The sequence below is a fragment of the Mustelus asterias genome, chromosome 16 (assembly GCF_964213995.1).
Source record: "Mustelus asterias chromosome 16, sMusAst1.hap1.1, whole genome shotgun sequence".
NCBI classification, from domain to species: Eukaryota; Metazoa; Chordata; class Chondrichthyes; order Carcharhiniformes; family Triakidae; genus Mustelus; species Mustelus asterias.
This window is the reverse complement of record NC_135816.1, coordinates 74,337,433-74,362,649: the sequence shown is the minus strand read 5'-3', so window position 1 is coordinate 74,362,649 and position 25,217 is coordinate 74,337,433. Positions and strand designations below refer to the sequence as shown.

Sequence of the window (25,217 nt, the reverse complement as noted above, 5' to 3'; positions counted from 1 at the left end):
TAGGTGGAATGCACTTCCTAAAAATATTGCCATGGCTAAAGGAGGAAGAGAGATGTGATTTGAATATTACAAATTGCTTTAGCTGTTCATTAAGTGCTAATAGGAATAAGTTAACCAGATTGGAACTGGAACTGGGGATAGAAGTGTGAAAATAAAGACTGCTTGGAAAGAGTGTTTTTGTGTGAACCTCATGCTGATGGTGAGAACTTGGCTTTCTTTACATTGTGCTTTCAAATGTGAATTAACATGTCCAAAATTTGGCTGATCACAAAACTCGCATCTGCCAAGATTTTTTAATTGGTTCTCTCAACTCCAATACACAGACGCACAATCTGTTTCTTACATACAGGCGCACACAAAAAACCTACTTAGTGTTAACAGAGTCATCAAATGCCAGATACAATTCTTAGAACGTCATCATAAAAATGATGATTAATCCATGGACTTTAGAAAATATTTTTCAGCACCTTGGACAGGTCACAGAACAAGTTCAAAAGGCATCCAATTAAATTTTCTGCTTCCCCTCCACCCCTCTGGATACAACGCTAACAAACTATTTCAAATAAGATCCTGTTTTCTAGAAGAAATTTTCAGGCATCCCAGTACATCAGAGCTGCTTTGAATATAACCAGCATGTTGACAGAACTGAGGCAAGACCACATCTGCATTCATTTACAGAAAGCAATCTAATGTTGCAATATATCAAATCCACAGCCGGATTTAGAATTCCAAAACTTGAAGTTTCACAAAATGGAATAAACAGGAATTGGAGGGCACGTTTACAACACAACTGCAGAAGCACATCAAACCCGCTTAATGTTACACCAAAGAAGTTTTCCAGTTTCATTCCACTGATCTTTCCAGTAGACGGAACCAGTACTTGGAACCTCACAGGGCAAGTTCCCCTCAAAGTCACTTGGGGGGCCGGCAGCTAATGGGTTCAAAGGTCTCTGCACCATAATAAATATCTGTCCTGTACACTCATTTCACTCTTTCCAGCCCACCTGTCTTCATCAGACTATGCAAGATGTCAGCAACCCGGAGGAAAAAGGCTAGCACCCCTAAGAAGGTGGCGGTTCCTCAATTCAACCATCCTCCCCTGAGCCTACCACCTCAGAGGCACCCATGCCCCATTTGGACCTCTGATAATCACTGCTGAACAATCCATCACACTGACAGAACAATTTTATAAGTGCGAAGTCTCATTCCCTCAGAAGAATATTAATGTTGGAGATTTAAACAAATTAAAAGTTTTTAAAAAAACATATTTTGTCAGTCTCAGTTGTCACTCTTCCTAAATCTCACCTGTATTTCCAAATATTTTGCATTCTGTGCATCATTTAAATTTTGCGCTTTATATTTTCTGGTTAAAACTCTTTGTGCCTCACTGAGGATTCTTCAGTCGGATTCGTTGAGGGGGTCTTGCTGTTATTTGCCCTTCACGTGGATGCCACAGACTCCCCCTCAAAGGCACCATGTTGGAAAATGCCCCGGATCAGGAGGAAATCGCCATGGATATAGAGTCATAGAGGTTTACAGCATGGAAACAGGCCCTTCGGCCCAACTTGTCCATGCTGCCCTTTTTTTAAAAAAAAACCCTTAGCTAGTCCCAATTGCCCGCATTTGGCCCATATCCCTCTATACCCATCGTACCCATGTAACTGTCTAAATGCTTTTTAAAAGACAAAATTGTACCCGCCTCTACTACTACCTCTGGCAGCTTGTTCCAGACACTCACCACCCTCTGTGAAAAAATTGCCCCTCTGGACACTTTTCTATCTCTCCCCTCTCACCTTAAACCTATGCCCTCTAGTTTTAGATTCTCCTACCTTTGGGAAAAGATATTGACTATCTAGCTGATCAATGCCCCTCATTATTTTATAGACCTCTATAAGGTCACCCCTCAGCCTTCTATGTTCCAGAGAAAAAAGTCCCAGTCTATCCAGCCTCTCCTTATAATTCAAACCATCAAGCCCTGGTAGCATCCTAGTGCGTCTTCTGCACTCTTTCTAATTTAATAATATCCTTTCTATAATAGGGTGACCAGGACTGTACACAGTATTCCAAATGTGTCTTTACCAATGTCTTGTACAACTTCAACAAGACGTCCCAACTCCTGTATTCAATGTTCTGACCAATGAAGCCAAGCATGCTGAATGCCTTCTTCACCACTCTGTCCACCTGTGACTCCACTTTCAAGGAGCTATGAACCTGCATCCCTACATCTCTTTGTTCTGTAACTGTACCCAATGCCCTACCATTAACTGATTAAGTCCTGCCCTGGATCAATCTACTAAAACGCATCACCTCGCATTTATCTAAATTGAACTCCATCTGCCATTCGTCAGCCCACTGGCCCAATCGATCAAAATCCCGTTGCAATCCGAGATAACCTTTTTCACTGTCCATTATGCCACCAATCTTGGTGTCATCTGCAAACTTACTAACCATGCCTCCTATATTCTCATCCAAATCATTTATATTAATGATTTGGATGAGAATAAATGATCCTAAATCAATCTGTGCGTAGCTGTCAGCAAGACAAACAGCAAGCATATTCCTTTGTCATTGAGAGTAAAATCAGGGGCAATCACATGGAAAGTGATATGTTCTAGGGAAGATGATAAGAATGTAGAATTCACTCCCTCAGAGGGCCACTGATGTAAAATCAATTGTGCTTTTCCAAATGGAAATATATAGCTACGTAGGAAGAAAAAAACTTTTGTCAGGTTATATCAAACCAATTAGCTACTTTTAAAATGTAAACTCGTTTGGTAATAAATATAGCACCCAATTTGTGCATAAGATCCCAAAATCAGCAATACAATAAATGTTCAATCTATGGTTTAATGGTTTTGCACAAAAAGGAGTACCTCGCAGGCCGGTAGGACAACTTCCCTGCTTTTCTCCAAATAGTGCCACCAGATCATTAACATTCTTCTGAGGGAATAGACAGGGTTAAACTCATGACCTTGTGATTCAGAGGTGACAATGCTACCCATTGAGCCAAGGCAGGCACTCTCAGGAAGCAAGCATTCAAGATAAGATGACAGTGCTATGGATCTGAATCTGAGAGCATTGCCCAACTTGATACTGTGAACATGGGTTCAAGACAGAAGCTGGAATTGAGGTTAACACAGACAAAAAGGTAATTCACTGTGATCCTACATTCCTAGTGGAGTAGGCGCGGGGTGGGGGTCATGCTGACCAGGACTAACTGGTTACCACACATTGTAACCTCCTCCTTGGAAGGAATGCAGAGTGCTGGCATTTTAATCAAGCTCTAGAATGAAAGCAGGGGAGGAAACAGTTGCAGAGTATAACATTAGATAGTAATTAACTTTAACATGAATCATGCCATGATCTTATTGAAAGGTGGAGTAGTCAGGTGAAGGGCCAAGTGGCCTATGCCTGCTCCTTATTTTGAAGTTTTTTAACGTGGAAATATCTCACAACAAATTCTGTCAAATTTTTTTTTTGTTTACAATTCCAATTCAGTCCAATTCAGAGTCTCATCGAGTGAGACATTCCCGATCCAAGCTGACAAGACAGGGCTCTCACCTCCTGTCTTGGGCTTGATCTACATGATCCAAGCTGATTGGAGTCGGCATTGCACCTCCTCCAAGGCTTGATCTCATTTGAATCTTAGCCAAAAGGCCGAGATGCCGCTTTTAAAAATTGCTTCAAATGAAGCTAAAATGTAACCTAATGACTTCAACCAAGTACAGCATGTCGATACTACACTTGATCTTAGCCAAAAGGCCGAGAAGCTAATTTACCCAATTTGATTGTATTGCCCGATTTGCATAGAGAAAGAATGACTGTCTCCTAACTCATAGCAAGACTTTGGTTATCCGACATTAACGTCTCAATAAAATAATAAAGAAAACAGTTGCCTTTTATGCCCGCTTAAGAAAACATTAAATATATTCAAAATGCTGAGAGCTTATTTGAATTAATCTTTTAGAGAAGGGGAGAAGACTAATATTTCAAATAGCCTATGTAAAAATTGCCAGAGAATAAGCATTAAATAGCCTATTCAATAGAAAGCTCAAAGAAAGCAGATTTACAGCTAACATTATTGGTGAAGATGTCAACTAGGAAACCATTGTTGGCACTGTTATTAAACCTGACAGCCTCAGTCATCTATTTCTAAACCCTTCCATTGCTACTGTGATTAGACTTTGCAAGAAGAGGTTAGGCAAGATAAAACTCTCTATATCGTTCAAGTCTTTCTGCATGGAACACCCCATTTCCAACTAACCTAGTCCCAGAAATTCCTTGGAAATATTAAAATAATCATGCAACCTCACCAAATATTGACGACCTTTTCTCTGTAAAATTGAAAGGGACCCCCTGTGAATAATAATCACTTCTAAGGTCCTCTTTATAAATATATCAATTGAGGTTTGTTACATTTGATTGGTGTTACTTGAGCCAGTAAAGAGATACGTACTGCCACAAAAGTTGAATGGAGTCAGGAGATATATGCTTGTAATGTTTCACTCAGTGGATAAATCTATTCCAAGTAAAGACTGACTTTGGATTCCTCTTTCACCAAAGGGCTATCAGGAGTAAAACACTACAGTAAATTTCAGTCACTCACAACATCCTCCTGTAAATATTAAGTCACATTCAAGGGCTTTTTTCAAGTGTTGATTAACCTACAAGAACTCTCTATAAATATTGATAGACATATTCCTGATTTGCCCATGCAAATAGTTAGCAGGAAACAGTTGCAGTACACTCACAAGGAACTCTGTAAATGTAAGCACCACCAAAGACTCACATGGTATGAATTTAAAGGACAATGTCAGCCACTACAAGGAAAACATGAAAACAGAGAAAATTTACAGCACAGGAGGAGGCCCTTCAGTTCAGTGTCTGTGCCAGCTATCTAAAGTAATCCCACTTCCCAGCTCTCTGTCTGCTAATGGAAAGATTCTTCCTTTTCACTTTAGCCAGCCCCGTCCCAAATACACCTCAATTAAATGTCCCTTCAACCTCTTCTCTTTCAAAGAAAGCAACTCCAACCTACCCAATCTTTCCTCAGCTAAAATTCTCCATTCCTGGCAACATTCTCAAATCTCCTCTGTACCCTTCCTATGATCATACCTTTCCTGCAATGTGGTGACCAGAACTGTACTCTAGCTACAGCCTAACTAATGCTTTTTACAGTTCTAGCATAACCTTTCTTCTCTTATAGTCTATGCCTTGGCTGATAAAGGAAATTATCCTTCATCACCTGGCGTAGGACCTTAAGGCATCTGTAGACATGCTCTACAAGAACCTTATGTTCCTTGCAACACTCAGTATCTGACCATTTATTTGATATTACCCTGCCTGGTTTGTCCTCCTCAAATGCATTATCTCATGTCGTGTCAGATTGATCTCCATTTGCCAAATTTCTGCCCATTTTTCTTTTTCATGTAGCCCGATTCCTCACCATTTTCAATTCATCTGAAAATTTCTGAATCATGCTATGTTACAAGTCAAAAACAGCAAGAGGACCAGTACTGAGCCCTAAGGAACCTTACTGGAGTCAGCTTTCCAGTCAGACTAACACTCATCAACCAACTTTTGCTTCCTGACATTGAGCAAATTTTGGATCCAATTCACCACTTTTCATTGCTTCTCATGAGCTTTCAATTTTCTGATCAGTCTGCCACGTGGGACCTGTCAAACGCCTTGTTAAAATCGACGCAGACTTCAACTACATCAAATGCACTGCCATCAGTGTGAGCCTTGCAGGGATTGTTATATTAGTGTACAGAGCAACAAAAAAGTGCTATGGTACTGAGTCAACGGCTGTAGAACAATGCATGATATTAGAACAAATGAACAGAAATCTTGTGGTGCCAGAAATCCTCTGGGCTCTGTTGCAATGCCCCTGGGTCTTGGATTTTTTGGCAACACGCAGGATGCTTACCTGGCCTAATTAGTGCGAACTGCAAAATAAATCTCACTTTCTCTCACACACGCCAACACAATGCACTTAATTAGGCTCTGAGACTGCAGCTAGAGAAATTTGATATGAGGCTTAATCAAGTGTACCATTTCTGCTATTAACTTAAGATGGCATTACACATGAAGCCAAGTTGTTTATTTAGCTTGCTTTTCTCTGCTGCATAGTTTGTGGCTGTATGGTTCATGCCTAGTTAAGTAGACAAGTTTAGTTCGAGTAACAGCAGTTGAACCATACTGATTGACTATCTGCATTCTATGAACTGTAACCCCTTGTCCTCTTGACTTCTCTCTCCCGCTTAAACTGACACCATTCCAACAGTGACTGTTCCTATCTTCTTCTGGGAAGTGCTTAGGGATGTTTCTCTGCAATCAAGGCACAAAGTATACAAATGTATACACATGCTGTTGTTTCATCCAAGGACATGTTGCACTCCATCTAATGTACAAAAAAGGTCCTGGTCTGTCTCGAGAGTCTCCATTATATGTTTCCTCACAGCTACAAATAAACCTTTTTTTTTTAACCTTGAAAGATGAAGTGAAATTATAAATATATTCACATTATTGAAGGGCTATAATCCCAGGGGCCTGAAGCAAAAAGTGAAGAATAAACATGGAAGTCAGGCAGAACTTAATTTACCCAAGAGCAATTGAGTTCTGAAATAACTTTTTGCAGAAATGGGAACGGAGGTGGTCTTTTGATGCAGCGGGTAACATCCCTACCTCTGAGCCTGAAGCTCTGGGTTCAAATCCCACCCTACAACTTGATGCCTACAGAAGGTGCATTCATAACATGGCCAAACAAGTTGATTATCAACCTGTACATCCTTCCAATGTGCCCCACGTAGACGGCAAGAGTGGGACTGGTCAGCCACGGTTCTTGATGCGGAGTGGCACCTCTACAGCCTCTGGTTTAAGGCTGACAAACTGCTCCAGAGAACAGATGTAAATGCGTACTTTGCCTCATGCATCTTGAAATGCAAGAAGCAGAAAAGCAAGTGAAGCAAAATGTGGACATGTTTAACAGATAATCATAAATGTCACTGGCTGGAGACTAGAGGATAAAAAGCAAGTCATATTGGGCTAATGTATACTCAAATTTGGCCTAACAATTTGTTTTTACCATCCAAACAAATCTTTATATTTTATTTCAAATGCTTTTTTGTATCATCAGTTATTAAGTGACTTAAAAACAATGAACACCATTTCAAGGGGCTTCTGTACCATCATGATGGATCTACTGTAACTGAAGAATGTAATATGAAGAATTCTAATCTTAGAACAAATTAAGAGTGCTGAAAACATTCAAATGAATGGGAGTGGATTAAGAGGTTCGCAGCTGACAAACAGCTCTTGTAATAATCCTCAGAGAAAGGGTGCTATTTTTTCCGCAAATAATTGCTACTGTGCTGATTTCAGTGGTAGAGTGATGAATAGTGTAATTAAAGCCCTTTCAGATACGATAATACTCATGCAGTACTGCAAGAGAAACCACAGACGCCTTCGGACTCATTACAGCATTCCTAAATGATAGTGTCAGAGGTTTGACGGCAGCCTTCACACAAGGGAGCTCTTGAGTTACGTACGTTATTTTAAAAAACTTTTTCTACTTCCCACTCCCTCGCTCATTAAAGTTTTTTACTAGTAATATTCAGCGGGCGCCAGGTACTCTCTGATACATCCTTCGGGTGATTATTCTTCATGAATGAGCTTAGATAGTAAATGGGAGCAATACAGGCAACCCCACGGATCTCAGAATTGAAGCAAACCCTGTCCTCACCGGACAAGCATTTCCCAAAGGCATAAGGAGTGGAAACCCTGGTTAGTTCCCATCTCCTAACCCACAGGTAGTGGAGAAGTTGGCTCAGCACATTCCAGGTGTCGAAGTGGGAGCTGTTTTGGGCGGTCTGGCTTAGCTACTCGTTGAGTTCACAAAACCACAAAGGTATGAAGCAATAAGTAAAAAAAGTAATTGCAAAAGCCAAATAAGAAGGTACAGTAGCCTAGTGGCTATGGTAAATGACTAAGAAGCCAGAGGTCCCGAGTTCAAGTTCCACGATGGCAAGTTGTGAAAGTCAACTGAATTAATCAAATCATTTGCGGAGCAGCAACTTGATAAATTATCATTGAAAAATGCTTCTGGATGTCCATAAAAACCCACTAGTTCACGAATGTCATTCAGGAAAGTGAACCCACTAAGCCCTACTTACTAATGACTCTAGTTACACAGCAACAACATCAACAAATGAATTTATAAAGTGCCTTTAACATAGTCAATGTTTCCAAGGATCTTCTCAGGAATGTTAACAAAATATGACACCACGCTACACAAGGCGAAATAAGGATAGGTAACACTTGTGCGTGTCTGAGAAATGTGTGGGCAGCTTTAAGGATGGAATTGTGGAGTTTAGGGCTCAGGAACTGTAAGCCAGGCCGCCAATAACGGAGCAATAGAAATCAGGGCTATGCAAAATTCCAGAATCGGGAATTGCGGAAGGTTGGAGGGCTGAAAAAGAGAATAGAGAGAGAGGTGAGGCGATTAATGGGTTTGAACTTAAGAATGAGATTTTTTTTTAAAATCAAGATATTGATGAACTGAGAGCCAATACAGGTCAGTGAGCAGAGGTTATTATAAACAGGATTTGATGCAAGTTAAAGTACGGTCGTAAAATTTAGGAAGATCTCAAGTTTACAGATGGTGCAAGGTAGGAGACCAGGTCAGGAGAGCATTGGAATAGTTGAGCCTAGAGATAACAAAAGGCATGGAAGAAGGTTTAAGCAGCAAGTGAACTGAGACTGGATGGAGATGGACAACGTCATGGAAATGGAAGTAAGTCTTGTTGATGGAAAGAGCATAGGTTGGAAACTCATCTTGGGGTCATTTAGGCTGCCAAGATTGCAGATGGTCTGGTTCAGCCTCAGACAGTAGCCAGGAAGAGAGATGGAGTCAGAGGCAATGATTAACTTTTGTATTACCATAGAACCATAGAACATTACAGCTCAGAAACAGGCCTTTTGGCCCTTCTTGTCTGTGCCGAACCATTTTATGCCTAGTCCCACTGACCTGCACTTGGACCATATCCCTCCACACCCCTCTCATCCATGAACCCGTCCAAGTTTTTCTTAAATGTTAAAAGTGACCCCGCATTTACCACTTTATCCGGCAGCTCATTCCACACTCCCACCACTCTCTGCGTGAAGAAGCCCCCCCTAATATTCCCTTTAAACTTTTCTCCTTTCACCCTTAACCCATGCCCTCTGGTTTTTTTCTCCCCTAGCCTCAGCGGAAAAAGCCTGCTTGCATTCACTCTATCTATACCCATCAAAATCTTATACATCTCTATCAAATCTCCCCTCAATCTTCTACGCTCCAGGGAATAAAGTCCCAACCTATTCAATCTCTCTCTGTAACTCAGCTTCTCAAGTCCCGGCAACATCCTTGTGAACCTTCTCTGCACTCTTTCAATCTTATTTACATCCTTCTTGTAACTAGGTGACCAAAACTGTACACAATACTCCAAATTCGGCCTCACCAATGCCTTATATAACCTTACCATAACACTCCAACTTTTATACTCGATACTCCGATTTATAAAGGCCAATGTACCAAAGGCACTCTTTACGACCCTATCCACCTGTGACGTCACTTTTAGGGAATTCTGTACCTGTATTCCCAGATCCCTCTGTTCAACTGCACTCTTCAGAGTCCTACCATTTACCCTGTACGTTCTTCTTTGGTTTGTCCTTCCAAAGTGCAATATCTCACACTTGTCTGCGTTAAATTCCATTTGCCATTTTTCAGCCCATTTTTCTAGTTGGTCCATCGACACAGATGCCATCATCTCACGTGAGAACACCATCCACCAGGTACACGGTACATACTCTTGCAACTCGGCCAACGTTGTCTACCTGATACGCTGCAAGAAAGGATGTCCCGAGGCATGGTACATTGGGGAAACTATGCAGACGCTGCGACAACGGATGAATGAACACCGCTCGACAATCACCAGGCAAGACTGTTCTCTTCCTGTTGGGGAGCACTTCAGCGGTCACGGGCATTCGGCCTCTGATATTCGGGTAAGCGTTCTCCAAGGCGGCCTTCGCGACACACGACGGCGCAGAGTCGCTGAGCAGAAACTGATAGCCAAGTTCCGCACACACAAGGACGGCCTCAACCGGGATATTGGGTTTATGTCACACTATTTGTAACTCCCACAGTTGCGTGGACCTGCAGAGTTTCACTGGCTGTCTTGTCTGGAGACAATACACATCTTTTTAGCCTGTCTTGATGCTCTCTCCACTCCCATTGTTTTGTTTCTTAAAGACTGGATTAGTTGTAAGTATTCGCATTCCAACCATTATTCATGTAAATTGAGTCTGTGTCTTTATAAGTTCTGTTTGTGAACAGAATTCCCACTCACCTGAAGAAGGGGCTCAGAGCCTCGAAAGCTTGTGTGGCTTTTGCTACCAAATAAACCTGTTGGACTTTAACCTGGTGTTGTTAAACTTCTTACTGTGTTTACCCCAGTCCAACGCCGGCATCTCCACATCATGCACACCACTAGTCACAGGCCTCCACTCAGAGAAGCAATCCTCCACAACCACTCTCTGGCTTCTTCCATTGAGCCAGTGTCTTATCCAATTTACTACCTCCCCATGTATACCTAGCGACTGAACCTTTCTAACTAACCTCCCATGAGGGACCTTGTCAATGGCCTTGCTGAAATCCAGGTAGACAACATCCACCGCCTTCCTTTCATCCACTGTCCTGGTAACCTCCTTGAAAAACTCTAATAGATTGGTCAAACATGACCTACCACGCACAAAGCCATGTTGACTCTCCCTAATAAGTCCCTGTCTATCCAAATATTTGTAGATCCTATCCCTTATCACACCTTCCAATAACTTGCCCATCACCGACGTCATACTTACTGGCTGATAATTTCCCGGATTTCTTTTGTAACCTTTTTTAAACAAAGGAACAACAAGAGCCACCCTCCAATTATCCGGCACCTCCCCCGTGAATACCGACATTTTAAATATGTCTGCCAGGGCCCCTGCAAGTTCAACACTAGCTTCCCTCAAGGTCCGTGGGAATACCCTGTCCGGTCCTGGGGATTTATCCACTCTGATTTGCCTCAAGACAGCGAGCACCTCCTCCCCTTTAATCTGTAAAGGTTCCATGGCCTCCCTACCAGTTTGCCCTATTTCCGTAGACTCCATGCCCGTTTCCTCAGTAAATACGGATGCAAAAAAACCATTTAGTATCTCCCCCATCTCTTTTGGTTCCATACACAGTCTACCACTCTGGTCTTCAAGAGGACCAATTTTATCCCTCACTATCCTTTTGCTCTTAACATACCTATAGAAGCTCTTTGGATTTTCCTTCACTCTGTCTGCCAAAGCAACCTCATGTCTTCTTTTAGCCCTCCTGATTTCCCTCTTAAGTAGCTTCTTGCACTTTTTATACTCCTCGAGCATCTGATCTGTTCCTTGCTGCCTGTACATTTCATACAACTCTCTCTTCCTCTTAATCAGTGTTACAATCTCCCTCGAGAACCAAGGTTCCTTATTCCTATTTACTTTGCCTTTAATCCTGACAGGAACATACAAACTCTGCACTCTCAAAATTTCTCCTTTGAAGGCCTCCCACTTTCCATTTACATCCTTACCAGAGAACAGCCTGTGCCAATCCACACTTCCCAGGTCCCTTCTCATTTCATCAAATTTGGCCTTTTTCCAGTTCAGAACTTCAACCCGAGGACCAGATCTATCCTTATCCACGATCAGGTTGAAACTAATGGCATTATGATCACTGGATCCAAAGTGTTCCCTCACACTCACATCCATCACCTGCCCTAACTCATTTCCCAATAGGAGATCCAATATCGCATCCTCTCTCGTTGGCACCTCTATATACTGATGTAGAAAATTCTCCTGAACACATTTTACAAACTCTACCCCGTCTAAACCTTTAACAGTATGCGAGTCCCAATCTATATGTGGAAAATTAAAATCCCCTACTATCACAACTTTGTGTTTCTTGCAGTTGTCAGCTATCTCTCCGCTGATTTGCTCCTCCAATTCTCGCTGACTATTGGGTGGTCTATAATACAAGCCCATTAATGTGGTCATACCTTTCCTGTTTCTCAGCTCCACCCATAGGGCCTCTGTAGACAAGCTCCCTAATCTATCCTGCCTGAGTACCGCTGTAACATTTTCCCTGACCAACAATGCCACCCCCCCACCTTTTATCCCTCTGCCTCTATCCCGCCTGAAACATTGGAACCCTGGAACATTGAGCTGCCAGTCCTGCCCCTCCTGTAGCCAAGTTTCACTAATGGCTATAATGTCATATTTCCATGTGTCTATCCATGCCTTCAGCTCATCTGCCTTCCCCACAATACTCCTGGCATTGAAATAGACACACCTCAAAAAATTATTTCCACCACTCTCTACCCTTCCATTTGTGATTTTGCTTGAACTAACCTGTCTTTTTACCCCTGCTCCACTATCTGCTCTGGCACTCTGGTTCCCACCCCCCTGCAAATCTAGTTTAAATGCTCCCCAATAACACTAGCAAATCTCCCTGCAAGTATATTGGTCCCCTTGTAGTTTACGTGTAACCTGTCTCTCTTGTACAGGTCCCACCTGCCCCAGAAGAGGTCCCAATGATCCAAGAATTGGAAACCCTGCCCCCTGCACCAGTTCCTCAGCCACGTGTTTATCCGCCCAAGCATCCTACTCCTGCCCTCACTGGCACGTGGCTCAGGTAGCAATCCTGAGATTACTACCCTCGGGGTCCTGCTTTTTAACTTCCTTCCAAGCTCTTTGTACTCACTCTTTAGGACCTCCTCACTCTTCCTTCCCACGTCATTGGTACCGACGTGTACCACGACATCTGGCTGATCACCTTCCCACTTTAGAACGCTGTGCACGCGATCAGAGACATCGCTGACCTTGGCACCTGGGAGGCAACAAACCATGCGGGAGTCTCTGTCCCGACCACAGAACCTCCGGTCTGTACCTCTGACCATCGAGTCCCCTATCACTACTGCTCTCCTCTTCTTCATCCCACCCTTTTGCGCTGTAGAACCAGACTCAGTATCAGAGTTCCGGCTGTCGCAGCTTGTCCCAGGTAAAGCATCTCCCACAACAGTATCCAATTCAGTATACCTGTTGTGGAGGGGTATGTCCACAGGGGAACCCTGCTCTGCCTGTCCTTTCACACTGCCATTTCCTCTCCTTACAGTAACCCAATTTCTTGTGCGCTGCTGCTTAGGTGTAACTATCTCCCTAAAGCTACTGTCTATATACTTCTCATTCTCCCGAATTAGATGGAGGTCATCAAGCTCCTTCTCCAGTTCCCTAACACGCTTTGCTAGCAGCTGCAGCTGAATGCATCTTTTGCAGGTGCTGTCGTCAGGGATACCGGAGGTCTCCCTGATCTCCCACATCCTGCAAGAGGAGCATTCCAACATCTTGCCTGGCATATTTTTTTTTTACTCTGGGGAAATACAGGAATAAACTTTCTGAAAAAGAAAAAAAACCCTGCTCTTGCCTCTGCCTGTTCTCGCCGAAGCCCGTTTTGAGCCAAAGCCCTTCAGCTCTCACTCTGCCCCCTGCTCACTCTGCTGCCTGCTAACGACGCTGCCCGCTCAAAGGTGCGGCCTACTTTTAAACCCTCCAAAACCTTCCCAGGCTGCTGCTGGGCCTACGTCCTGTTTTGGAAAAAAAACCTCCGATTTTTTTCACAAATTTAACTGAAAAATAAATAAATAAATTAGTGCACAAACAAGCTCCCTTACCCTCAGCCTGCTCCTGTGGAACAATGAGGCTGAAACCTCCAAGGTAAGCACTTTTAAACTTGGATCCTAAACAATGGTATTGCTCTTCCCAACATTGAATTGGAGGAAATTTCCAAAGATTCCCAACCAATTGGAGGGTCAGAGAAACAGGGTAACAAATCAGATACTGTGGAGGGGTCATGACAGCTATGGTGAGGTAGTGTTTGGTGGCATCAGTTGACATTGGAACCTGCAGCACAAAGGTAGGTTGCACATGAGAAATAAATGGTGGAAAATAAATCCTTGAGGAATGTCAGAGGTAATCTTGTAAGAATGGGTAGAAGAATCCATTGCAGGAGATTCCCTTGCCAAGATTAAATAAATAAGATTGAAACTGTTAAGACATGGAATTGCAGTTGCCTTGCAAATGGTGTCACTCAGTCCCAAGAAGAAATTTTTAAAAATATATTAAGGAAATCCTTCTAAGCTAAAGCTAACCAGTGAAAATTTTCATCGCGTCATCAAAAGAAAATAATGAATACTGATGGATTAAGCAGTGCAAAATCCTGACAGTAAATGGTTTAGGAGCTCATACAGAAAAACTGGAAACTAACTGACGATGTGATATAAAAGCTGGGAACTCTCAAATCATCCTGATAAGTTTTAAATTGGTACTACCGAAGGGCTTGTGGCGCAGTGTTAGCAACCCGAGCTCTGTACCAAAATCTCTCCAGATGGTTCAAAGGGCTGATAATCAGCTCAAAACTCCTTCCACCGCATCCTCCACTATTCCCCAAAGAGCAAGAAAAATGTGAAGATACGCGAGAGAGAGGGAGCGCGCGTGAGAGAGAAAATTGGTACAGCGGTCAATTTGTACATTCTATCGTTTAACCAGTGCTGGAACTCTCAAACTAAAATGAATACGGTGTACCAGTTCCAAAATAACATTAGAGCTAAAGATTTCAGTAATGAAATGCCTGTAGGCCTGTGATATATTTGTCATTCTTACTCCATCTCCCACTTGCCTGCAATATTTGATTTTTTGGAAAGAATATAGAGAATTGTGCCACTTTCTTCTATTGATTCAGAATAGTAATGTTGAAATAATTGCTGATGAAATTTCATGGTCAGATTGCTGGGCCACCCAGTTCTCATTAAAAGCCTACTAGCTTTGTGCTGCTGCTACCACCCTTTTTCTAACTATCAATATATCCTTCTATTCCTTTTGTCCCTCATGTATTTATCTAGCTTCTCTTTAAATGCTATTCACTCAACTATTCCTTGTGGCAGCAACTTCCACAATCTAATTAACCAGCAGGGAAATGATGCACAGTGAGGCTTCACTGCATCTGCACAAAACACTCTGAAGCGCCTTCCTTGAGATGTTGAAGGGCATCAGGGTTTGGTGGACCAGAAGTTCTTATTTACGCCTTGGTCAGTAAAGGCATGTCATATTTATAACTTTTGAAATATGTATTTCTGTTTGTGGAATTTTTTGGAACTAATTTCTTTTAAAAATGGACAATATATGCTGCAAAAGATGGCAGGCCAAGCTGAACGCTCTTTCAAAATGGGCAACATGTGCTGAAAAAATGGCTGCTGAGGGCTGCCTACCTGATCTGTGAATTCAAAAACTGTCACACTATCTCACAAGATTAAAAGGAAGCATTCCAGATTATCCCATATCCTGAGACCATCTAAAACAGATTCCCAAATTAAATGGGTCTTTCTCTGACAAAGACAAATCCTGAGACCATCTAAAACAGATTCCCAAATTAAATGGTTCTTTCTGTAACAAAGGCAGTGAGTGATTGTCTCAACTCAACAGCAGCCACGATAGGGAAGCCACATAGATCCCCCCATTTAATCCTTAAGTATTATCTAGAGAGACACAGCATCAGTAGAAAAAACAGTAGTAGTAACACCTATGCCTCAAGACCCAGAGGTTGAATCATCACAAGGTCTCCAAGCATGTTCCTTTTTGGGTCCAATAATATAGCAAACTGACCTCTGGGTAATGAGACTATGAGTAGCCAACATTGTGACCTACAGAAAGTCATTGCTTCAAGGAGAATCCTGAAAACTATTTCATCAGCCCATGGCTCCGGCTGCTGAACTTACCTAAACTGCACTGTAGGAGTGAAGTGAATCTACCCATCAGGCCTGCCACGCAGGTTTTCCAGAATGGGAAAAGCATGTGAATTATGAACTATCCCTTTTTGTTTAGAACTTGTAAAACTGCACTATTCTCTTCAACTATACTTTGCTAGAGTGTGTTTGACTGTGCGAGTGACTGGCATTGCATTAGATTTTTGAGGTGAGCATGTGAATAAACAATCCTTTTTATTTAAGCCCACAAAATGTTTGCTGGTTATTCAGATTGTCGACACAACTCGGGAGTTAAGAAATACATCTTCCTTTCAAAAGCTTATTGATTATGGACAGCAGGGAAGGGGACAGGGATTTCAGTAGTTCTCTCTCAACTTTCCGGGTTCATAGGACGCTCAAAGCAGCGTCGCAGGTAGAGGCTGTGGTTAAGAAGGCGTATGGAATACTGGCCTTCATCAATAGAGGAATTGAGTTTAGAAATCGGGAGATAATGCTGCAGCTGTATAGGACCCTGGTCAGACCCCACCTGGAGTACTGTGCCCAGTTCAGGTCACCTCATTACAGAAAGGATGTGGGAGCCATAGAAAGGGTGCAGAGGAGATTTACAAGGATGTTGCCTGGATTAGGTGGCATGCCTTATGAGGATAGGTTGAGAGAGCTAGGTCTTTTCTCCTTGGAGAAGCAAAGGATGAGAGGTGACCTGATAGAGGTGTATAAGATGTTGAGAGGTATTGATAGAGTGGATCCTCAGAGGCTTTTACCCAGGGCTGAAATGGTTGCCACAAGAGGTCACAGGTTTAGGGTGCTGGGGAGTAGGTACAGAGGAGATGTTAGGGGTAAGTTTTTCATTCAGAGGGTGGTGGGTGCGTGGAATCGGCTGCCGGTAGTGGTGGTGGAGGCGGATTCGATAGGGTCTTTTAAGAGACTTTTGGATAAGTTCATGGAAGTTAGTAAGATAGAGGGTTATAGGTAAGCCTAGTAGGTAGGGGCATGTTCGGCGCAACTTGTGGGCCGAAGGGCCTGTTTGTGCTGTAGCTTTTCTATGTTCTATGTTCTAATTGCAAATTTTGGAACAAGCTACTTATGATTTTTGGTGTAACTATTTCTATCATGGACCAACTGGATCTGATTTTATAAAGATTTTCGACACCACCAAACCTTTATTTTTATATAAAGTGTATCTTCACACACACACACTTATTTCCCTTTGGGGAATAGTGGAGCAAGTGGTGGAAGGATTCCTGAGCTGATTATCAGCACGTTGAACCGCATTATGTCTGCTCCTTCCATGGCAAACAAGACCTGACATCGAACTTGAACCTAGAGCTTCTGGTCCAGAGGTAGAGATGCTATCCACTGTGCCACAAGACCTTTTACCAAACCCTTAACTTCTTATGTTGGAAGAAAGAGAAAAAGTCAACCCAGCTGTACCTCATGGTTCAGCTGGCAAACAAAACACAAAGGGTGAGATTCTCCCGGCCAGCTGTGCTGCTCGAGCAGCGCAGGGAGGGTTGCCCCTTGGGCAGTGCCAAGGGGGTGGTTGAGAATCAATCAGAAGGCTGGCAATTGGGGAGATTCATTCAACTAACTATGCCGAAAAGACGGGCGGGAAAGTTTTCCATTTTCCCGCCTGTTGTGCACATAGTTTTTTTGCCCCCGAAGTGTTAAACTGAATAATCTCTTCCACCCAAAGAAAAGGATATGGTGATTGTGATAGTTCACTCATTTGTGCATATTAAATTTATTCTGCTTACTATTATAAATTAGTGCTGAGTGCAGCCAACATTTACCTGCACATGTCCAAAGCTGTCCTGATATTGCAAGTGTCTGGTGCTACAATAAGGCATCCTGCACCTCTGAAAAGGAAGCTGCACTTTGGCTGCAGGAAGTGGTAGGAGTTATTTCAAAAGGCAATGTGGGTTGTGAGCAATTCTTTGAGCAATGGCTGAAGATGCAAGGGAGAAGAGTGCCAAAGCTCTCAGATAATGAACTGAGTGCTTAGTGGAAGAAGTGGAAAGAAGGGGAGACATCCTGTATCCAGAGTTGGGCAGGAAGCCTTCCAAACAGATACTCAGGAGGTCGTGGGAAATAGTAATGACGGAGGATATGAATAGAATATGGATGCAGTACAGGGAAGAAGTTTAACAGTCTCACACCCCTTGTCAAGGTCAATGGATGCATCTTCAACTGGCACATCTTACCAATTGCACCACTTGCTTCATTCACTGTGTTCAAGTCATTATTCCCTCATCACCAATCTCCATTAATCAGGACTCAATGCTCAATTCGCAAGCTTCACGGTAATCTCATCCAATTAGCTCATACACACTGGCATGGCCACAGTCTGCCGGCACCATCAAGGCCTTTCGTGCCCGCTGGACACTGCAGAGACTGGGGTGCATTATCAAACCCTTTAATCATATTTTGTTTGATGTTTTCAGTTTCCTTTGAGATTCTGTTTACTTTGATGCAGTATCCATTTAAGGTACTGCATTTTTAATTTATCCCACAGTTTGTTGATTTAGTTAACACAAAGTAATACACTGGCATGACAGTGATATTAGCCAAACATATCACTGACACATTTCCCTCTTTCTTGCAGGGAATGGTGGTTCACAACAATGTGCAGTAGTAAGAACTGGAAGATGACAAGCTTACCTGGATGTTTTAACTTCCATGGAGCGGATAATAAAGGCCATAATGGGAAGGGACATCACTAATATAGCCACTGGTTGGGCTGAAGAGATCAAAGATGAGTGTACATGAATACCCAAGTCTCCTCCTCTCATCCCATTTCTGCCTCATTTCCCAATCCCTGCTGAATTACTTGTGGCATTTGGTGTAAGCTTGCACCTTTTACATCCTCCTCTTTCCTCACCACAACTAAACCCCATCACAGTCAGATACCCAAGGATTAGAGCCTCCCTGATCAGTGGAGGAAGAGGTAGAAGACAATGAAATTGCAAAGACATCTTCACTTATCCAACACTAGCGACCACCAGTACAGATTTACACTGTGCTCACATTGCCCTGCTTTGAGTCTGCAGTTTTGGCTGCAGCGGTGGGCAGATTTGAGTCATGACCTCTTTAGTGAGAGAAGTTGTCTCAAGCATTGATCTTCACTGAAGCTGGGATAAGAGAATTGCTCCCTTAAGTTGCTCTGTGGATATAAGCTCCAGCTGAGAGTCTCTCGCCCTCCCTCTTCGAACAACTTGTCTTCACAACCTTTCTTCATTCTCATAGTCATGTTCAACTGCAAGAGGGCGGCCTAGTCTTGAAGCAAGTTATTTCAGCACTAGCTTTTACATAGAACATAGAACAGTACAGCACAGTACAGGCCCTTCGGCCCTCGATGTGCCGAGCTTTGTCCGAAACCAAGATCAAGCTATCCCACTCCCTATCATTCTGGTGTGCTCCATGTGCCTATCCAATAACCGCTTGAAAGTTCCTAAAGTGTCCGACTCCACTATCACAGCAGGCAATCCATTCCACACCCCGACCACTCTGAGTAAAGAACCTACCTCGGACAGTACTCTAAATTCCCATACTTTCAGTAAATAAATACATTGGGAGATTAGACAGTTACCATCTTGCATTGTTACAAACCATATTATCATCTCCACGTGGCTTAAATGAGTTATTTGAAGTGTAGTTGAATTGCAGCCACATCCCCTGTCTACCTCCAGCCTTGCCTCCTGGTCTGCCCCTTATCAGCCCAGCCTTCTGATCGATCTCTTGCAGCCTAAACTTCTCTGCCTATCATTACCCCACACGGCCTCTGACCCATCTCTCATTTTGCTTTTCTCTCTCTCTCTTCCACCACCCCCCACCTCCCCCAATCCCAACCTTCCAATCGAACTCCATTCACCTGAACTGCTCAACCTGCCGTTAGCTCATGGCCTCATGTTTTCCACCTTGGCCTGGTACTAACTCTACAGACTGATTGTGACCTTCTCCACCTGTCCAGTTCTATCGAAAGGCTTTATTAAAACCTGTCAAATCAGTGCGCTGATGGATTTTATAAAGAGTAGGTGATCCACTTCCACGGATTCCTGCCCAGCAGTAAAGAAAACCAACTTTATGGCTCCAATTCATATCATCCATGTTTCTTTGAAGCAGCAAGCATCAACAGCACACATGGAAAGGGCTGGTGGCTTAATCAAATATCTTCATTCTTTAAGAAGTTGGACATGGAGTATTTCTGATCGGAGCAAACCTAAATTGCTTCTCTCTGTACCAACACCACAGACACAGAACCCGAAGCTGTCTGAAACCCTGTGTCGTGATATATGTAAAACTGGAAACTCTGGGGAACTTTCATTTGGTCTTGTTGACTTTAGCATAAGCAAGCGGGCTGACATGCATGCAACCTCCAAAGGGACACCTTGGTACCTGAGTATTATCGGTACAGATATCTCATAGAAACATAGAAACCCTACAGTACAGAAAGAGGCCATTCGGCCCATCGAGTCTGCACCGACCACAATCCCACCCAGGCCCTACCCCCATATCCCACCCGCTAATCCCTCTAATCTACGCATCCCAGGACACTAAGGGGCAATTTTAACATGGCCAATCAACCTAACCCGCACATCTTTGGACTGTGGGAGGAAACCGGAGCACCCGGAGGAAACCCACGCAGACACGAGGAGAATGTGCAAACTCCACACAGACAGTGACCCAAGCCGGGAATCGAACCCAGGTCCCTGGAGCTGTGAAGCAGCAGTGCTACCCACTGTGCTACCGTGCCGCCCGATACATATTGCATACAAAGAGTTGTGTTTTTTTTGCTCATTGATTTGATTTAGCAAATAGTATTAACCAGATATTATCAAAGCCATGTTAATCCTCTAAATTTATTAGTGGTAAAGTCTGTATGACAATATCCTATGATATCTCCACACGAGGACAGCAGCGATATATGACAGCATCCTCTATAAAGTCCACAAGATAAACAGCTCAGCAATGCAGCACTCAATCATGATGACATTGGATTGCTCATCCAATTATAAAAATGACATCTTACAGTGGGGCTTGAACTCACAACCTTCTGATCAGTGGCAAGATTAATAGGAAGTAAACTGGACCATTGTGAAACTCTCAGAACTAAAGCTTCTGTGGTCAGTTGTGAAAATAGTTTGCTCAGTCTCAAACTTAAATGCTGAAGAACAGAAACAGTTTGACAGACGTAAGAGTGCAAAAGCAGAACTGGTATTGTAAAACTAATGGCATGTTTAATGGGCTGGACGTCCCACGACTGATACTGTATTCCTTTCCATTTAACCTTACTTATTACTATTTAGGACATACCAAAGAGCTAGATAGCCAATGAAATACTTTTGAAGTGTACTGTAGGAAATAAGGCAGCCAGTATGTGCACAGTGAGGGTCGACAGACATCAGGGAGAAAGCCTTACTCTTCTTCAAAGTGCCTGGGGATACTTTATGTTCAGCTGAGATGGTAGACAGTGCCTTGGTTAAATGTCTCACACCAACAATGAGCTGTGTTGAGAATGGTTTTGCAGATTAACTAACAGTCAAAAGGTAGCTTTGCTTGCTGATTAGAAAAATCTAAATTCTAAAATCAGAAGATCAGCTATCCTGAAGCAAACATAATTGGTAACATATACCCAATAGACAGAAAACCATGTTCACAATGTTGATAATTGGATATTTCACCCTTTCAGCATGACTGTCCAATACTTTTAGAGAGGTGACACAATTGATGCAATACTTTTTAAATTACTGACGCAAAATCGGGACACTAATTTTCCTTGTGTGGAGGAGCAGATAAACTCTAAAAGAGCTTTACTTGTAGAGAAGTATGCAGCAGACTGTAATATTCTGAGTGTCAGAGGTCCAATGTTTACCTCAAAATAAGACAGGGCTGGTGTAAGAATAGATTGAGTCTCATGTTGAATAAAAATGAAAGTTCTTTCAAAGCTCATCGATACTAGCGCCTCTGTTAATGAACAATAGGTCAGGTTCTAATGAGGGGGTGGGACTGTTAAATAAATAAAGGCTGATTAATCAATGGGTTAGCCGCTAAGCACAACTCACTCAATCAATCAGTTCAGCAGCATAAAGGATACAATTTGTGAGATGCCAAACTCATCACCCAGAATTTTTAAATAATTTTGAATGCATTACCACAAGTGTACAAGAGCTTCATGGTAGCTCCTAATTTACGTCAACTAGATGAAAACTTGTTGCATGTCAAAGTCACCCCATTCACTTCATTTGTGGTCTTCACCTATATAATACAGGTCTGCCTGGGGTTTGCACTTCCAGAGTAGTGTTTCATTTTAGTTTCTATATCAGTCACATGGGAATATATGTATACATATATTTTTCTGTTTTCATGTGCTGTATTTCTTTTTGGAAAACATTTTTCCCCATTGCAAGATTCTTTTCAATAATTGCTTTTCAGTAACTGTCTTGCCATTACTGAAGTAGCAGATGAGGTTGGCCTTCAGGAAGATCTAAATAATGTCCTCAAATGGGCCAATATGTGGAGAATAAAATTGAAAGCAGAGAAATATAACATAATTTGCATTAGCAATACTCAATGTCCCTCAGTACCCAACCAGACAATGCATGATTTCCCCCTTGGGGTTACAAAAGTGTGTTTTACTTAGGAATCCACATCCAAAATAATTTAAAGGGGAGTGTACAAAGTCTCCAAGGCATCAAAAATGCTTCAGTTCCTGAAACGGAATTTCCACTACTCTTCAACTACAGTAAAGGAAATGCTGTAGCAGACATTGGTTAGACCACACTTAGAATATGACATAGCCACTTGGGATCAACACACTGCAAAAAAAAAAGAAAATTATCCTTCTCTGAGAAAGTTCAACATCAATCAGCTCATTTCATTACAAACACATACTCCTGAAATTCTAGTGTCTCCCAGTTGGTCATGTCGCTAGGCTGGCACAGTCTCCAGAACTGAAGACAAGCCCATAGGTTGACATTCCCTATAAAATTTAGAATGAAAAATTTAATATTTTTTAGTACTTTAAGCTTAAAAGTGACCAAGCTCAGAGTTTATAACCAACAAATCCGACTCTTATAAACTAACATGCTTCCTTTCCCCAGCCCCAGAACAATTATGCATTGGAATATTACAAACCTTAATATCCATGCACTCTAAGGGTTCATCTGAGGAAAATGTGTTCGTAATGAATCAGGAAGCCTGACTGGAAAGGAACATAGTTTATTACAGAATGCAAAGTAGAACCATTACCATGGTGTACACGCACTAGTCCCTTCCTGGAAGCCCAATTCCAGGCCTGCCTTATAAAAGGCTTAGTTAATGAGTTCCAGCTGGAAGGCCACTAGTTATTCCCCATAGACCTTGTGGGGCTTATCTCAGTGTTGAACTTTTTAAATTGACCATGAACCACTCACTGTGCTGACTGTGAAAATTCCCTGGTGGAAAACTACAGAGGGAAAACATTCCAAATAAGCATGGTGGTACACTGGGTTAGCACCGTTGCCTTATAGCACCAGGGACCCGGGTTTGATTCCAATCTTGGCTGACTGTCTTCTGGAATTTGCATGTTCTCCCAATGTGTGCGTGAGTTTCCTACTGCTGCTCTGGTTTCCTCCCATAGTCCAAAGATGTGCAGGTTAGGTGGAGTGGCTATGCTAACTTGCCCCTTAGTATCCAAATATACGTAGGCTAAGTGGATTAGCCATGGTAAAATGCACAGGGTTACGGGGATAGAGCAGAGGGGAGGGCCTGGGTAAAATGCTCTTTCGACTCAATGGGCCGAATGGCTTCCTTTTGCACTGTAGGAATTCTATGGTGCTCCAATGATGAGTGAGAGACAATGAAAATGGATTTAAATGGATTCAAAAGAAGCATCTGTCTCTGCACCAGAGTGTCTGCCTAGACATTTTGTTCAAGTCACCGGACTGGGATTTGAGCTCACAACCTTCTCACTTAGACAAAAGTGCTACCAAGTGAGTCACAGCTGACACCTAACTGCATTATCTGCAGCACCCGGGCCTGTGGATATGAATAGGGTTATTCCAGCAAGATTGGTGACAATAACACAATGTGTCAGTGTCATTAATGTTTTGCTAGAGTGGCTGATTCAGAAGTCCCAAACAATACCATTGAGATTTTACACATAAACGGAGTTTTAAAATAAGATGACTTGATTGCCTGTATTGCTGGGTGACAGCAGACAAACACTGAAGATATTCAAGGTGCCTAATCATGCCATGAAAAAGTTGTGATATCATAAACTACTCTATCTACTGAGTGCGTTTGGGTACACAGTTATCGAAAATAACACCCCGTGTGCAACTTTGCTATGAGATAGTAACACATTGAAAATCATAAAATGCTGTTTATTACTGTCTCTTGAAATAATGTGCTCAGGTTTCAGAATACACTGTATGGAATTGGTAAACCTGCTTGGTCGTGTTGACTGGTAGACTGATATGACACCCAAATTATGTTCCGGTGGTCGCGGCACTCGAGTATTCACCAATTGCTGTTTTACTTCAAGTTTACTGAATCAGGTAATACCTAATATCAGGTAAAAATACTGCACGCCACACTGAAAAATACAGAATACAAAATGCAGAATATTTGGAATAAAAGTGTATCTACCATTTAAAATAATGCCACTGCAGGACCCATCTTATTGTTTTGCACTCCTTTAATTTTTTAAAAAGAATGGTCAAGGCGAACAGCATTGTCCATGTTTGAGAGCCTAGCATCAGATCAGCCAGTTGGGCTATATGTTAGGATAACATCATTTTCATGTGCTTAGGTGCATCCATGGGATGCAGATGATGTGCCCATATCAGTGATGGATGTCTCGTGAACCACACAAGTAGCGATCCTTGGCACTGAATATGCCCAAAGAATTGAGTCAAGTCTGTGTCGTGCCATGAGTAGGAGTTACTCCATTTAGTTTCCTCGCCCTAAGAGTTTAAATATGGCAGGAGAGAAAGGAGATCAAATCATTAAAAGTAGCAGCACGAGTTGTCAAGGTCATGAAAATTCAAACAAGGCACTGGGATTATTTTCCAGAGAAATAGAATTGAGAAGTTGTGTTATATTTATCTTTGTTAGACCACATTCATGAAGCATTGTATACTGCTTTGTATTATATAAAATAAGACAGACACATTGGAGAAGGTGTGAAAATGATTTATAGAACAGAGATGACAATGGTCAGGAAAGAATGACAAGCTGGGCCTCTCTTCTCTGGAAAAGAGGTGGAGAGGTGACCTGATAGATACCTTTAAAATTGTGAAGGAGTTTAGAACAAAGAAAGTGATGAAGTTTCCACTTGCAGATGAGACCAGAACTAGGGGTGATAAATATAAAATAGTG

At 42.4% G+C, this 25,217-nt stretch overlaps 1 protein-coding gene and 1 non-coding gene across 2 annotated transcripts in view; both read right to left on the bottom strand.

Annotated features, from left to right (window-relative positions):
* LOC144505530 (serine/threonine-protein kinase 32A-like) overlaps positions 1 to 25,217 on the bottom strand; it is a 249,148-nt gene that overhangs the window by 207,104 nt on the left and 16,827 nt on the right. The window lies entirely within an intron of this gene.
* On the bottom strand, positions 3,583 to 3,774 carry LOC144505699 (U2 spliceosomal RNA). Its single transcript, XR_013499845.1, has one exon. It is a non-coding gene; the product is annotated as a U2 spliceosomal RNA (small nuclear RNA).